A 17,330-nucleotide genomic window follows, 5' to 3' on the forward strand; every position below is an offset into this window, starting at 1 on the left:
TTCATCATCATTTCATCCCCATCTGGGGCGCAGGTCGCCCGATGTGGCGTCGAATGTAATAAGACCTGCACCAAGGCGGCCGGACCTGCCCCGTAAGGGGCCTCCCGGCCAATGACGCCAAACGCTCATTTCATTTCCATAGTGAGAGGTGCCACCGTGTATGATTTCGGGCTACGGCGGGTAGTGACTGACGGAACTCTGACTGCCCAACGATACGCCACGGACATCCTGCACCCTCCTGTGTTACATATCATGCGGCAGCATCGTGGTGCCATTTTCCAACAGGACAGTGGTCTTGCACACGTTGCACATGTATCTACCTCAAGGTCTGCGTGATGTTTAGGTACACTCGTGGCCAGCAAGATCCGCAGATTTGTCCCCAATAGAGCATGTACGGTAGCAGTGCGGAAGTCAACTCTAGTTGCTTTTCAGTTCCGCGCTCCGTAATCTAAATGTCTGCCATGTCGTCGTACGAACGTCAAAATGCCAGACACGCAGATAACCGATCGCGGAATTGAAAAGTAGCTACAGTAGCTTATAAAAGGTACCTAACGACTGGCAAAAAAGCGCAGCTTATTCCCCGTTTTAAGAAAGGCCGTAAGACATATTCACACAATTACAGACCTATATCGTTGGCGTCAATCTGTTGTAGAGTTATAGAATATGTTTTATGCTCACGAATTATGATGTTTTTGGAAAGTGTCCATCTCCTCTATAAAAATCAACACGGGTTTCGCAAATAGAGATCCTGAGAAACTTTGCTCGCTCTGTTCCTCCATGAGGTCCACAGCACAGTGGACTAAACGCTCAGGTTGTTGCCGTGTTCCTTGGCTTCAGGGAGGCAGTTGGCGTTGTCCCTCACTGTCGTTTCGTGGAAAAATACGTGCTTATCGAATATTGGACCAGATTTGCGATTGGATTCAAGACTTCCTTGCAAATAGAATTCGAGAATATACAGGGTGTTTCAAAAATGACCGGTATATTTGAAACGACAATAAAAACTAAACGAGCAGCGATAGAAATACACCGTTTGTTGCACTATGCTTGGGACAACAGTACATTTTCAGACAGACAAACTTTCGAAATTACAGTAGTTACAATTTTCAACAACAGATGGCGCTGCAAGTGATGTGAAAGATATAGAAGACAACGCAGTCTGTGGGTGCGCCATTCTGTACGTCGTCTTTCTGCTGTAAGCGTGTGCTGTTCACAACGTGCAAGTGTGCTGTAGACAACATGGTTTATTCCTTAGAACAGAGGATTTTTCTGGTGTTGGAATTCCACCGCCTAGAACACAGTGTTGTTGCAACAAGACGAAGTTTTCAACGGAGGTGTAATGTAACCAAAGAACCGAAAAGCGATACAATAAAGGATCTGTTTGAAAAATTTCAACGGACTGGGAACGTGACGGATGAACGTGCTGGAAAGGTAGGGCGACCGCGTAGGGCAACCACAGAGGGCAACGCGCAGCTACTGCAGCAGGTGATCCAACAGCTGCCTCGGGTTTCCGTTCGCCGTGTTGCAGCTGCGGTCCAAATGACGCCAACGTCCACGTATCGTCTCATGCGCCAGAGTTTACACCTCTATCCATACAAAATTCAAACGTGGCAATCCCTCAGCGCCGCTACCATTCCTGCACGAGAGACATTCGCTAACGATATAGTGCACAGGATTGATGACGGCGATATACATGTGGGCAGCATTTGGTTTACTGACGAAGCTTATTTTTACCTGGACGGCTTCGTCAATAAACAGAACTGGCGCATATGGGGAACCGAAAAGCCCCATGTTGCAGTCCCATCGTCCCTGCATCCTCAAAAAGTACTGGTCTGGGCCGCCATTTCTTCCAAAGGAATCATTGGCCCATTTTTCAGATCCGAAACGATTACTGCATCACGCTATCTGGACATTCTTCGTGAATTTGTGGCGGTACAAACTGCCTTAGACGACACTGCGAACACCTCGTGGTTTATGCAAGATGGTGCCCGGCCACATCGCACGGTCGACGTCTTTAATTTCCTGAATGAATATTTCGATGATCGTGTGATTGCTTTGGGCTATCCGAAGCATATAGGAGGCGGCGTGGATTGGCCTCCCTATTCGCCAGACATGAACCCCTGTGACTTCTTTCTGTGGGGACACTTGAAAGACCAGGTGTACCGCCAGAATCCAGAAACAATTGAACAGCTGAAGCAGTACATCTCATCTGCATGTGAAGCCATTCCGCCAGACACGTTGTCAAAGGTTTCGGGTAATTTCATACAGAGACTACGCCATATTATTGCTACGCATGGTGGATATGTGGAAAATATCGTACTATAGAGTTTCCCAGAATGCAGGGCCATCTGTTGTTGAAAATTGTAACTACTGTAATTTCGAAAGTTTGTCTGCCTGAAAATGTACTGTTGTCCCAAGCATATTGCAACAAACGGTGTATTTCTATCGCTGCTCGTTTAGTTTTTATAGCCGTTTCAAATATACCGGTCATTTTTGAAACACCCTGTATGTATTGTAAACAGTTACATATACATATAGACATTTACGGTCCTATCACAATATAGTGATTGCTATACAATTTAGCAAAGCCAGAAGAAGAAGATCATAACGATTTGCACAGAATGACATCAAGAAAACTGATGACTGGTGCAGGCTCTGGTAGCGACACTGAACGTAAACAAATGTAGCATATTGCGCATACATAGGAAAAACAAATCTCTCTCTTACAACGACACTGTTGATGAGAAACTACTGCAATCAATATCTACCGGTAAAATATCTAGGAGTAACTGTCCAGAGAAACCGTAAGTGGAATGACCACATAAAAAACGTAGTAGGAAAAGCGGATACCAGACAGATTCATAGAAAAAATCTTAAGGAAATTATTCAGATTCACGAAGGAAGTGGCTTGTAAGTCATTGGCTCGACCGATTGTTGAATACTGTTTATCAATATGGTATCCTCACCAGGTAGGCCTGAAAAGAGCTAGCGAAGATCAATCGAAGAGCGGCGTATTTCGTCACAGGATTGTTTAGTCGGCGAGAGAGCGTTACGGAGTATCGGAGCGGACTTGCGATTGGATTCGGTACTTCCTTGCAGATAGAACTCTTAACGGAACAAAATCCACCGATGTAAAGATACTGTACGGAGACACCAGGGAATTGTGATAAGACCGTTGCTGTTTAGAATACATTTCAATATCTTGTAGAAAGCGTCGGATGCTCATTAACGCTATTCGCAGATGATGTAGTTGTCTATACCAAACGTCACAAGATAGAATGTGCAGCGCTTTGACAAGCGCTTTGTAAATTTTACTTGATTTTCTAATCAACGCAGTAGCATCAGACACCCACTGAACCGTGGAGTTTCAGTTTGTTTCCTCCTTTCTTTGTTGTGAGATAGTGTATTTCTGAAAACGAATGGCAATTTCTGGCGCAGTAACTTCTATAGCTGTTTTTAGTTCGACGAAATGGATTGAGAATAGCCAGCTGAAATCATGTTTGCGGAAACGCGTACCGATCCGATACACAGATTAAATTGCCTAGGAAGCCTAATTACAATGCAACATCCACTGCAGGATGAAAACTTTCTTCTGGAATTGTCTGACGACTGCATAAAACTAACCGCAGGTAAGCCAGGTGCCAAACTGAAATTCGTTGGAAGAATGCTCAGGTAGTGTAGTCGACACATAAAAGAGATAGCTAGAGAAACACTCGTTCGAGCAGTACTTTAATATTGGTCGTCAATTCGGGACCCTTAGCGGACTAAGAAGATCTAAAAAAGAGCAGCACGTTTCGTCACAGGTTCATTTAGTAACCGCGAAAGCGTTACGGAGATGATCAGCCAACTACGGTGGCAGAAGGCCTCTTGCATCGCAGTGTGGTTTACTGTGGAAGTTCTGAGAGCGTACTTTCCCAGAAGGTCTTGTAATTAAATTTTCCTAGAGACATTTAAGTCTCATCTTTACCTACAATAATGGTGGATGCTGTCTCGTGGAAAATTTGAGTATGAGATCCATACGATCAGCTGAGCTACAGGATTTCCCCAATACGTCCATCACTGGGGTGCTATTCCAATGCCGGAGAGCCCTGGCTATGGTGACGATTTAGGGGAAAAAATATGAATTGAAGTTTGTGTTTGCCGGCCGCGGTGGTCTAGCGGTTCTAGGCGCGCAGTCCGGAACCGCGCGACTGCTACGGTCGCAGGTTCGAATCCTGCCTCGGGCATGGATGTGTATGATGTCCTTAGGTTAGTTAGGTTTAAGTAGTTCTAAGTTCTAGGGGACTGATGACCACAGATGTTAAGTCCCATAGTGCTCAGAGCCTTTTTTTTTTTTATTTGTGTTGGGGAAGGCATTGGACTATGGTAGTCCATGCAGCAATGTTACTCATAGAGCAGCGGTCGTGTAATGGCCAGCATTCCTGCATAGTGAGCAACCAAACCTGGGTTGTAGTCCCGGTCGTCTCACAAATTTTAATTCACATATTCAGCGTCCATAAGTGAACCATTACGTTGCTCCCTCTAACGTATACCTCGAGAAAAGATCGTGAAAGTGAAATTAGAGACTTTAGGGTTTACTCGGAAGCCTACCAACAACCGTTCTTCCGATGCATCCGTCGCAGTTGGACTGGAAAACCTGGGAAGTAACAATGGCACAAAAAGTACCCTCCGCCATCTACCTTAAGGTGCTTTGTGGATTGAAGATGTGGATGTAGACTCTATCAAAGCCACAGAATTAGGCTGACAGCTCATGCACCGAAATTTCTGACGGGGGTAGTGTACAGAAGAACGGAAAACAGATTTGAGGATTTATTAGCTGGCGATCGGTTTCAACTGAGGAAAGTTAGACACGAGATTAGTATTTCTAATGTTACAATCCGTAGTGGAAGCAAGACTTCAGAAAAATCAAGACACGTTCATGCAATTTACCGACGTAGAGAAGTTTTCGTCATTGTAATTTTGTGGAATATGTTTGTAAAGAATAATAGATAAACGATATAGACAAAGATAATATACAGCACCTACAAGGATGGAGACGTAGGAATAAAAATGAAAGACCAAGAGAGAAAGGCTATGATTAGAAAGGACGTAAGACAGAGACATTGTCTTTCTTCTCTTTAGTTTAACACTTATATCGACGAAGCAATGAATGAAACTAAAGAAATATTCAGCGATTAAATTTACTGATGAAAAGTGGAAAAGAATTACGGTGTAATGCCTTATTTTCGGACAGGTAAAGAAATCAAAGGATATGGTTGGTTAAAAGTCAACTGAAACCTCCCGAAAATACTAACAGATGTAAAACATGATAGATTTTGGTTATACAGGGTGAGTCATCTAATATTACAGCTGGATATATTTCGTAAACCACATCAAATACTGACGAATCGATTCCACAGACCGAACGTGAGGAGAGGGGCTAGTGTAAATGGTTAATACAAACCATTACAAAATGCACGGAAGTATGTTTTTAACACAAACCTACGTTTTTTTAAATGGAACCCCGTTAGTTTTGTTAGCACATCTGAACATATAAACAAATACGTAATCAGTGCCGTTTCTTGCATTGTAAAATGTTAATTAGATCCGGAGATATTGTAACCTAAAGTTGACGCTTGAGTACCACTCCTCCGCTGTTCGATCGTGTGTATCGGAGAGCGCCGAATTACGTAGGGATCCAAAGGGAACGGTGATGGACCTTAGGTACAGAAGAGACTGGAACAGCACATTACGTCCACATGCTAACACCTTTTTATTGGTCTCTTTCACTGACGCACATTTACATTACCATGAGGGGTGAGGTACACGCTCGACGGGCGTTTTATAGGACGTGGAGGACGCATAAATTGGCCAGCCCGTTCTCCTGATCTTACACCTCTGGACTTCTTTCTGTGGGGTACGTTAAAGGAGAATGTGTACCGTGATGTGCCTACAACCCCAGAGGATATGAAACAACGTATTGTGGCAGCCTGCGGCGACATTACACCAGATGTACTGCGGCGTGTACGACATTCATTACGCCAGAGATTGCAATTGTGTGCAGCAAATGATGGCCACCACATTGAACATCTATTGGCCTGACATGTCGGGATACACTCTATTCCACTCCGTAATTGAAAACGGAAACCACGTGTGTACGTGTACCTCACCCCTCAAGCGTCAACTTTAGGTTACAATATCTCCGGATCTAATTAACATTTTACAATGCGACAAACGGCACGGATTACGTATTTGTTTCTATGTTCAGATGTGCTAACAAAACTAACGGGGTTCCATTTAAAAAAAACTTAGGTTTGTGTAAAAAAACATACTTCAGTGCATTTTTTTATGGTTTGTATTAACCGATTACACTAGCCCCTCTCCTCACGTTCGGTCTGTGGAATCGATTCGTCTGTATTTGATGTGGTTTACGAAATATATCCAGCGGTAACGTTAGGTGACTCACCCTGTATATGACCCTTTGTAGCGAGAGTCAACATATTACATGTCAAAGAAAGTTCTGCATTTTGGAGAGTGTACTAAAAGGATGTGAAATTTTAGATAGTGTGGTTCTCAATTTCGAATAGACTTATCTCATAAGGAAAATTCGAGACTGCATACCTATAGGAATCTTGTTTTATTACCAAAGTACGAAAAGTAATGTTCTGATATTCTGATTTGATTATAATAATGATACACTTACAACTACTTTGACGCTATCATTTGCAGTTTTCACATTTATGCGTCTTTCAACCACATTTCTCAATTCCAGCAGTCAGTTCATGTTCTCAACGAAAACTTTCTAAAAACCTTATCCAATCTTCTCTAGATTTAATAATAGATGCATTCCTCATGTAAGTCGTCTTTATCATTCGTTGAGACAAAGGATACAGAACTTTCGGTATCCACAGCAGATGGTAACTCATATTTCGATTTTGTTTGTGGCCTACTCATTTTAGCTATCTTTGAGTCCTTATGGTGGCCTTTTGCGGCTTCGATGTTTTCCCCTAAAATTGCCCTCTCTTGCTTTTTGACTTGTCTTGAGCTGAAAGCTCTTCCTAAAGCACATTTTCTGCCTATCCTAGGCCTCAGCTTCTCTTTCAAGTTGCCTGCCTTTACGTAATCCAAAAGTGTAGATTTTTGCACATGAAACACTTTAGGAATCCAGTTTCTTCATTTCTAATGGCTTCCATCACCTTCCTAATATTTTCCCGTGCGAAACTCTTCCATTTGTTCCCAGCCATCTCCAGAAAAGAAATAAAAAGCGAAATCCATAAAGGGGAGCATTTGTCAGATGGTCGAAATTAGCACCTGCGCTACTTGACAAACAAGGCTTAGCTATCGAAACATGAATTATTGCATTTCAAAGCGTCTCTCAAGTTTCATTACATATGATGTATTACTAACAAATAAGATTAAAATGTCGAACTACTTCCCATGCAGGTGTGGTGCTTACGTTGTGTCTACAGCATCTTACATTCAAAGGTAATACACGAGGGGTGGGACTTTAATAATTGCAAATATTTATTTACAGCTCGTACAAAATAGATACGTGTTTCAAAGTTTTACTGACTTTCAACGTAGTCGCCAGCATTGTGTATAACCCGTTGCCAGCGATGTGGGAGTCGTAGGATACTCTTTAGCAGTGTCAGTTGTGTTGACAGTTCGAGCGGCGCTGTCTATTGTCCGACGAATTTGTACCAGTTTTAAAGAGAATGCCGTGAAGTGTTTCCTTCAGTTTAGGAATCGAGTTGAACTTAAGTCAGGGGAGTGCAGTAGGTGGTATAGCACTTAGTAGCCACAACAGTTAAACAAATCAGTAACGGCTTGCACTGTACGTGCTTGAACATTGTCCTGCAAAATGATGGTCAGGTCGTGAAGAAAGTGTCATCACTTCTGTCTCGAAGCTGCTTGTAGGTTATGTTCCAAAAATGAACGGCATAGAGACAGAAGTGATGACAGTTCCTCCATCGCACAATCTAGTGTTTCGAAGATTTTTGCCTGTTATCTACTTTGATTCTGGCAAAATATCGGTAGAAGGGGTTCCAAAACTTTCGAAAATGTTATAATTTCAAGTTTGAAGCCGGATAACAAACGCCAAATCAATTTTTTTCCGTGCGATATAGTTATAGATTAACAATGTTAGAATTTTTTTCCTTCGTTTGCTGTGTGAAACCTTGCTTTTTGACAAATTTTTTTGGTTGCAGGTAAATAGGAGTTTGTATCAAAATATATTACACTACTGCCCATTAAAATTGCTACACCAAGAAGAAATGCAGACGATAAACGGGTATTCATCGGACAAATATATTATACTAGAACTGACATGTGATTACATTTTCACGCAATTTTGGTGCATAGATCCTGAGAAATCAGTACCCAGAACAACCACCTCTGGCAGTAATAACGGCCTTGATGCGCCTGGGCATTGAGTCAAACAGAGCTGGGATAGCGTGTACAGGTACAGCTGCCCATACAGCTTCAACGCGATACCACAGTTCATCACGAGTAGTGACTGGCGTATTGTGACGAGCCAGTTGCTCGGCCACCAATGACCAGACGTTTTCAGTTGGTGAGAGATCTGGAGACTGTGCTGACCAGGGCAGCAGTCGAACATTTTCTGTGTCCAGAAATCCCCGAACAGCATCTGCAACATGCGGTCGTGCATTATCCTGCTGAAATGTAGGATTTCGCAGGGATCGAATGAAGGGTAGAGCCACGGGTCGTAACACATCTGAAACGTAACGTCCACTGTTCAAAGTGCCGTCAATGCGAACAAAAGGTGACCGAGACGCGTAACCAATGGCACCCCATACCATCACGCCTGTTGATACGACAGTATGGAGATGACGAATACACGCTTCCAATGTGCGTTCACCGCGGTGTCGCCAAACACGTACGCGACCATGATGATGCTGTAAACAGAACCTGGAAATAATGGAAAAACGGCGTTTTGCCATTCGTGCACCCTGGTTCGTGGTTGAGTACACCATCGCAGGCGCTCCTGTCTGTGATGCAGAGTCAAGGGTAACCGCAGCCATGGTCTCCGAGCTGATAGTCCATGCTGCTGCAAACGTCGTCGAACTGTTCGTGCAGATTGTTGTTATCTTGCGAACGTCCCCATCTGCTGACTCAGGGATCGAGACGTGGCTGCACGATCCGTTACAGCCATGCGGATAAGATGCCTGTCATCTAGACTGCTAGTGATACGAGGCCGTTGGGATCCAGCACGGCGTTCCGTATTACCCTCCTGAACCCACCGATTCCATATTCTGCTAACAGCCATTGGATCTCGACCAACGCGAGCAGCAACGTCGCGATACGATAAGCCGCAATCGCGATAGGTTACAATCCGACCTTTATCAAAGTCGGAAACGTGATGGTACTCATTTCTCCTCCTTACACGAGGCATCACAACAACGTTTCACCAGGCAACGCCGGTCAACTGCTGTCTGTGTATGAGAAATCGGTTGGAGATTTTCCTCATGTCAGCACGTTGTAGGTGTCGCCACCGGCGCCAACCTTGTGTGAATGCTCTGAAAAGCTAATAATTTGCATATCACAGCATCTTCTTCCTGTCGGTTAAATTTCGCGTCTGTAGCACGTCATCTTCGTGGTGTAGCAATTTTAATGGCCAGTGGTGTACATGAATGGCAGTATCTTTTTATTGCACTGACTTAGTAGCTATTGTTTATTACACCACCAAGGGGCCATAGTCCTTATTATGGAACATAAATTTCAGCATGATACGTTTCCCCTTTCCTGAGGAAAAGGGGGCTTAACAGACGGATGGATAGATAGTGAGATAACAAATGGCAAAAATTATTTTCTTCATGTGATGTAACTACAAATTCACAATTTCTGATTTTTTTTCCTTTTTTACTTCGACAGTGAAGCCTTTTATCTTGCCAAATTTCATGATTCTAGACCAACGGGAAGTACCCTGGAGTGTAACATTACGTGTATGTGGCGAACTAATAGACGGCCTAGAATTTGTACGACGTAAGCATATTTGTCCCACGGTTTAACGCTAGTGGGCCCGGGGCGCAAGGCGCAGCGTGGTCAGCCTGGGTAGCTAACCGTTTCCGGTCATCCGATGTCATGTGATCAAAAGTATCCGGACACACCTAAAAACATACGTTTAATCATACTACGTGCATTGTGCTGCCACCTACTGCCAGGTACTCCATATCAGCGACCTCAGTAGTCATTAGACTTCGTGAGAGGACAGTATGGGGTTCTCCGCGGTATTCACGGACTCCGAACGTGGTCAGGTGATTGGGTGTCACTTGTGCCATACATCTGTACGCGAGATTTCCCCACTCCTAAACATCCCTAGGTCCAATGTCTCCGATGTGTTAGTGGAGTGGAGACATGATGGGACACGTTGAACACCTAAGTGCACAGACCGACCTCGTCTGTTGACTGACAGACACCGCCGACAGTTGAAGAGGGTCGTAACTTGTAATAGGCAGACATCTATCCAGACCATCACCCAGGAATTCCAAACTGCATCAGGATCCACTTCAAGTAGTATGACACTTAGGCGGGAAGTGAGAAAATACCGTCGAGCGGCTGCTCATAAGCCACTCATCACGCCGGTGAATGCCAAACGACACCTCGCTTGGTGTAAGGAGCGTAAACGTTGGACGACTGAACAGTAGAAAAACGTTGTGTGGAGTGACGAATCACGGTACACAACGTGGCGATCCGATGGCAGGTTGTGGGTATGGCGAATGAGCCAGCATATGTAGCGCTAACAGTAAAATTCGGAGGCGGTGGTGTTATGGTGTAGTCGTGTTTTTCATGGAGGGGGCTTGCATCCCTTGTTGTTTTGCGTGGCACTATCACAGCACAGGCCTACATTGATGTTTTAAGCACCTTCTTGCTTCCTACTGTTGAAGAGAAATTCTGGGATGCCAATTGCATCTTTCAACACGATCGACCACCTCTTCATAATGCATGGCCTCTGACGGAGTGGTTACAAGACAATAACATCCCTGTAATGATCTGGCCTGGACAGGGTCGTGACCTGAATCCTGCAGAACACCTTTTGGATGTTTTGGAACGCCGGCTTCATGCCAGGCCTCACCAACCGACATCGATACCTCTCCTCAGTGCAGCACTCCGGGAAGGATGGGCTGCCATTCCCCAAGAAACCTTCCAGCACCTGATTGATCGTATGCCTGCGAGAATGGAAGCTGTTATCAAATCTAAGGGTGGGCCAACACCATATTGAATTCCAGCATTACCGATGGAGGGCGCCACCAACTTGTAAGTAAGTTTCTGCCACGTGTCCGGATACCTGTGATCAGATAGTGTAGGTGCAGAGACAATCAGCGCGTCGCCGGAACCGGTAAATTTCAGAAATAGGAATTTGGACGGCTGATGCTCGAACTGCCTTTGTGCAGAATACGCTCCAGGAAATGGCGGAGAGTCAGACACTCTTAAGGATGGCCAAGTTATAGCTCTTTGAGATTCAACAACAACTCACATCAAATAATAATGGGAATCTGAATATATTTACCATCTCAATAAAATGGGGTGCATCCACAGATACAACAGTATCTCAGTATCTTTAAAATTACAGAAGTTAACATTTCACAGTGAATACACATTTACACAACGAACCACTGCATAAACAACTTTTAATCTCTTCATGAAAAAATGGTTCAAATGGTTCTGAGCAGTATGGGACTTAACATCTGAGGTCATCAGTGCCCTAGAACTTAGAACTACTTAAACCTAACTAAACTAAGGACATCACACACATCCATGCCCGAAGCAGGATTCTAACCTGCGATCATAGCGGTCGTGCGGTTCCAGGCTGAAGCGTCTAGAACCGCTCGGCTACAGCGGCCGGCCCGCTTCATGCGATTTCAACAAACGATACCCAGACGATAGCGTTGCACTGTAGCTCTCACCCCTAAAGCTACAAATCTTTATCGATTTTATTATTCCCGTACATCTTTTTCATTACGACAATGTTTGTCAGAACACCGTACTCTCCACCTTCACAGAGCAAATGACTGCAGCATAAGTATCTCATATTTTGTCTTACTTGTGCTTTTATTTAATGAATAGTTTACTGTTGTGGCAATAACTTCATTTAAATGTTTACTACAAGTGCTATTAAAAACCTGTGCTAATTTAAAAGTAATCAGTCGCATGTGTTAACGGACACTACTTTTGTAAAAGAGTGCCAAAAGACACTTCTGACAAGCAGGGCCAAATAATTGTTTGAACTATATTTAACGACGATTCGTTGTCATTTAATGTGAGCGCACATACGCAAGAATGCTGGCATATTTATTTATGGACCATCTACTACTTATTTTTATTGTATGTGGTCTAGATGTAACAGAATTTTTATAACATTTGTTTTATTTAAATATTGTTGTGATATATTAGTTTGGTTCGGGAGGAGGTCAAGTTGAATCAAATTATGTCCGTGGAGCTCTATAACGTTGTGTTTTTGGTGGGGATGGCCTTCAGCCAATGAGAGTTGGAGAGTGGTGGAACGCTGCAGGAGTCGAGATGGGGACTTTCGAGTGACGAGCTCAAGGGAGAGATTCTGGACTTTATGTCGTGTTCCTGAAGAAGGCCGATCTGGCTATGGTAACGTGCTTAATTTGGTCGTATAGGTGGTTGATTCTGGGCGGTAAACGGCCGCTACAGTGTTTTAACTTCTGAAGTGACATTATTTTCAGAGAGATCTGAATGCGCTCCAGTGTAGAACTCTAACTTTTGCCTCTTGATTTATGGAACTGAGAAAAGACAGAGTATGAGTTACTATTTTCCGTATCACTTGTGATAATTTCTGAATCATCGTATTGAACTCTGAGCTGTTCTCAGCTGGTGAATCTTTTGCTTAATCTGATCTCGAAGTGGACATAGCTTTCTGGTATCTTTAATGAGTATGTAGTTTGGGTATTTTGCTACCATTCTCGTAACGCTTTCAACGTAAATTTATTCCACTTGATACGGGTATTTCATGTCTGTATATTAACTGAATATCAAAGGCCAATTTCCGGTTTATTTCAGACGTTCTTTCTTTAATAACCATTAGTCAACATAACTCTCTGCCCTTTACATCAATTACATACGATAGAATGGGACCCCTGTTATTAAATTATTAAGTTCTATTTTGTATTTGTGTATATTTTATGGCTCTGAGCACTATGGGACTTATCTTCTGAGATCGTCAGTGCCCTAGAACTTAGAACTACTTAAACCTAAGGACGTCACACACATCCATGCCCGAGGCAGGATTCAAACCTGCGACCGTAGCGGTCGCGCGGTTTCAGACTGTAACGCCCAGAACCGCTCCGCCACCGAGGCCGGCTGTGTATATTTTATTAATTCGGAATTCTACCTAATACACAGACTATTTGACTGCAGGATCACAGTTACAAATTATTGTTCGCAGCAAGTTAACTGCGCGGCATGAAAGCAGACATGGGCGACTCGACCGTATGACTACATCGAGTCATAGTTTTTAAACAGAGCCGTGGGTAGCCTAAATACCTAAGGTACGAGCAATATGAGACAAAAGTCGCAACCGGTTTGCTCGTATAGAATGCTGTTAGGCAGAGTAACTACTCAGAAGTAACCGTTAGGTACAGTCGTAATAGATTTTAGTGAGTACGTTTTCGAATATCAAAGTATGTGAGTTAAGTGGCCGTATCTTTTGACTGCATAGAATTAGAAGCTAGTGTTTGTTGTACCACCAAGGGACGGTAGGGCTTAGTATATGACATAAATTTCAATTGATATGTCTAACAGTTCCTGAGAAAAAGGGGTCTTAAGAGAGAGTTGTACAGACAATTTGATGACAAGTGACAAAACATTTTTCTTGTGGTGCAATAACAAATTTACAATTTTCGTATTTTTTTAATCTTTAGTTGTACCGTGAAGCTTGCTTCTTCTCAAATTGAATTACTCTAGGTCGACGGGAAGTACGCTGTAGATTTTGATGAATGAGTTTACGTGTATTAAAATATGTGACAAATGGTCATGTCTTTTGACCGCATTGACTTAAAAGCTTCACTTTTTTCAACATGATACGTCTGCACGTTTCTGAAAATGGGTTGTGAACAGTCGAACAGACGGCAACAAAGTCAGCCTATAAGGGCTCTGCTTTTACCGATTGAGGTACTGAACTGTAATTGCCTGTCGAGGAGTTGTTCTTTGGATTCACACGAACATTTAGAAAGTCATAACACAGTTGTGTTTGAAACCACGTTTGGCAGCTACCGTGTTTTGCGGACTGTAAGACGCACTTTTTTCTTCGAAAAATTGCCTCAGAAATTCAGGTGCGTCTTGAAATTAATGTAAAAATGTCTATTGTTTGATTTAAAATTGCCGCCGGTCTTAAGAATGGCCATATATTCGATGCCGCGAAACCTAGCTCTGTCTGGCAACATTGGATTCAACAGACAGCAGCAATGCACCGATGCGACTGACATGAGTTGCGGCCATTCACGAGTTTGCTAACGCTGTCTCCTTCTCGCCCCGACTTCACGAACCCGGAACATTGTCCATCCTATGATGCGTCACTACAGTCTACGGTGCCAGCGAACTTGAACTGAAAGTGATTTGTGTAATCGGTAATTGTACAATACTTCTGTTAGTAGCTAGTTTCGTAATGAAAAAAAAGGTATTCATATGATGCGAGCTGTAAACTCAAAGTAATAGCATATACAGGAGAATATGGAAACAGAGCAGCTGAGTGGCACTTTTTTTTTTTTTTTTTTTTTTTTTTTTTTTTTTTTTTTTTTTTTTTGTCGTCAGTCTACTGACTGGTTTGATGCGGCCCGCCACGAATTCCTTTCCTGTGCTAACCTCTTCATCTCAGAGTAGCACTTGCAACCTACGTCCTCAATTATTTGATTGACGTATTGCAATCTTTGTCTTCCTCTACAGTTTTTGCCCTCTACAGCTCCCTCTAGTACCATGGAAGTAATTCCCTCATGTCTTAGCAGATGTCCTATCATCCTGTCACTTCTGCTTATCAGTGTTTTCCACATATTCCTTTCCTCTCCGATTCTGCGTAGAACCTCCTCATTCCTTACCTTATCAGTCCACCTAATTTTCAACATTCGTCTGTAGCACCACATCTCAAATGCTTCGATTCTCTTCTGTTCCGGTTTTCCCACAGTCCATATTTCACTACCATACAATGCTGTACCCAGACGTACATCCTCAGAAATTTCTTCCTCAAATTAAGGCCGGTATTTGATATTAGGGCGAGTCTGCTTTTGATGTCCTCCTTGCTCCGTCCGTCATTGGTTATTTTACTGCCTAGGTAGCAGAATTCCTTAACTTCATTGACTTCGTGACCATCAATCCTGATGTTAAGTTTCTCGCTGTTCTCATTTCTACTGCTTCTCGTTACCTTCGTCTTTCTCCGATTTACTCTCAAACCATACTGTATACTCATTAGACTGTTCATTCCGTTCAGCAGATCATTTAATTCTTCTTCACTTTCACTCAAGATAGCAATGTCATCAGCGAATCGTATCATTGATATCCTTTCACCTTGTATTTTAATTCCACTCCTAAACCTTTCTTTTATTTCCATCATTGCTTCCTCGATGTACAGATTGAAGAGTAGGGGCGAAAGGCTACAGCCTTGTCTTACACCCTTCTTTATACGAGCACTTCGTTCTTGATCGTCCACTCTCATTATTCCCTCTTGGTTGTTGTACATATTGTATATGACCCGTCTTCCCCTATAGCTTACCCCTACTTTTTTCAGAATCTCGAACCGCTTGCACCATTTTATATTGTCGAACGCTTTTTCCAGATCCACAAATCCTATGAAAGTGTCTTGATTTTTCTTTAGCCTTGCTTCCATTATTAGCCGTAATGTCAGAATTGCCTCTCTCGTCCCTTTACTTTTCCTAAAGCCAAACTGATCGTCACCTAGCGCATTCTCAATTTTCTTTTCCATTCTTCTGTATATTATTCTTGTAAGCAGCTTCGATGCATGAGCTGTTAATCTGATTGTGCGATAATTCTCGCACTTGTCAGCTCTTGCCGTCTTCGGAATTGTGTGGATGATGCTTTTCCGAAAGTCAGATGGTATATCGCCAGACTCATATATTCTACACACCAACGTGAATAGTCGTTTTGTTGCCACTTCCCCCAATGATTTTAGAAATTCTGATGGAATGTTATCTATCCCTTCTGCCTTATTTGACCTAAAGTCCTCCAAAGCTCTTTTAAATTCCGATTCTAATACTGGATCCCCTATCTCTTCTAAATCGACTCCTGTTTCTTCTTCTATCACATCAGACAAATCTTCACCCTCAGAGGCTTTCAATGTATTCTCTTTCACCTATCTGCTATCTCCTCTGCATTTAACAGTGGAATTCCCGTTGTACTCTTAATGTTACCACCGTTGCTTTTAATGTCACCAAAGGTTGTTTTGACTTTCCTGTATGCTGAGTCTGTCCTTCCGACAATCATATCTTTTTCGACGTCTTCACATTTTTCCTGCAGCCATTTCGTCTTAGCTTCCCTGCACTTCCTATTTATTTCATTCCTCAGCGACTTGTATTTCTCTATTTCTGATTTTCCCGGAACATTTTTGTACTTCCTCCTTTCATCAATCAACTGAAGTATTTCTTCTGTTACCCATGGTTTCTTCGCAGCTACCTTCTTTGTACCTATGTCTTCCTTCCCAACTTCTGTGATGGCCCTTTTTAGAGATGTCCATTCCTCTTCAACTGTACTACCTACTGCGCTATTCCTTATTGCTGTATCTATAGCGTTAGAGAACTTCAAACGTATCTCGTCATTCCTTACTACTTCCGTATTCCACTTCTTTGCGTATTGATTCTTCCTGACTAATGTCTTGAACTTCAGCCTACTCTTCATTACTACTATATTGTGATCTGAGTCTATACCTGCTCCTGGGTACGCCTTACAATCCAGTATCTGATTTCGGAATCTCTGTCTGACCATGGTGTAATCTAATTGAAATCTTCCCGTATCTCCCGGCCTTTTCCAAGTATACCTCCTCCTCTTGTGATTCTTGAACAGGGTATTCGCTATTACTAGCTGAAACTTGTTACATAACTCAATTAGTCTTTCTCCTCTGAACTATCGTTGTCGGTGTTGGTCTGCTGTCGATTCTGATTAGAACAACCGGGTCACTGAACTGTTCACAGTAACACACCCTCTGCCCTACCTTCCTATTCGTAACGAATCCTACACCTGTTATACCATTTTCTGCTGCTGTTGATATTACCCGATACTCATCTGACCAGAAATCCTTGTCTTCCTTCCACTTTACTTCACTGACCCCTACTATATCTAGATTGAGCCTTTGCATATCCCTTTTCAGA

This window comes from Schistocerca serialis, chromosome 2 (genome assembly GCF_023864345.2).
Source record: "Schistocerca serialis cubense isolate TAMUIC-IGC-003099 chromosome 2, iqSchSeri2.2, whole genome shotgun sequence".
NCBI lineage: Eukaryota > Metazoa > Arthropoda > Insecta > Orthoptera > Acrididae > Schistocerca > Schistocerca serialis.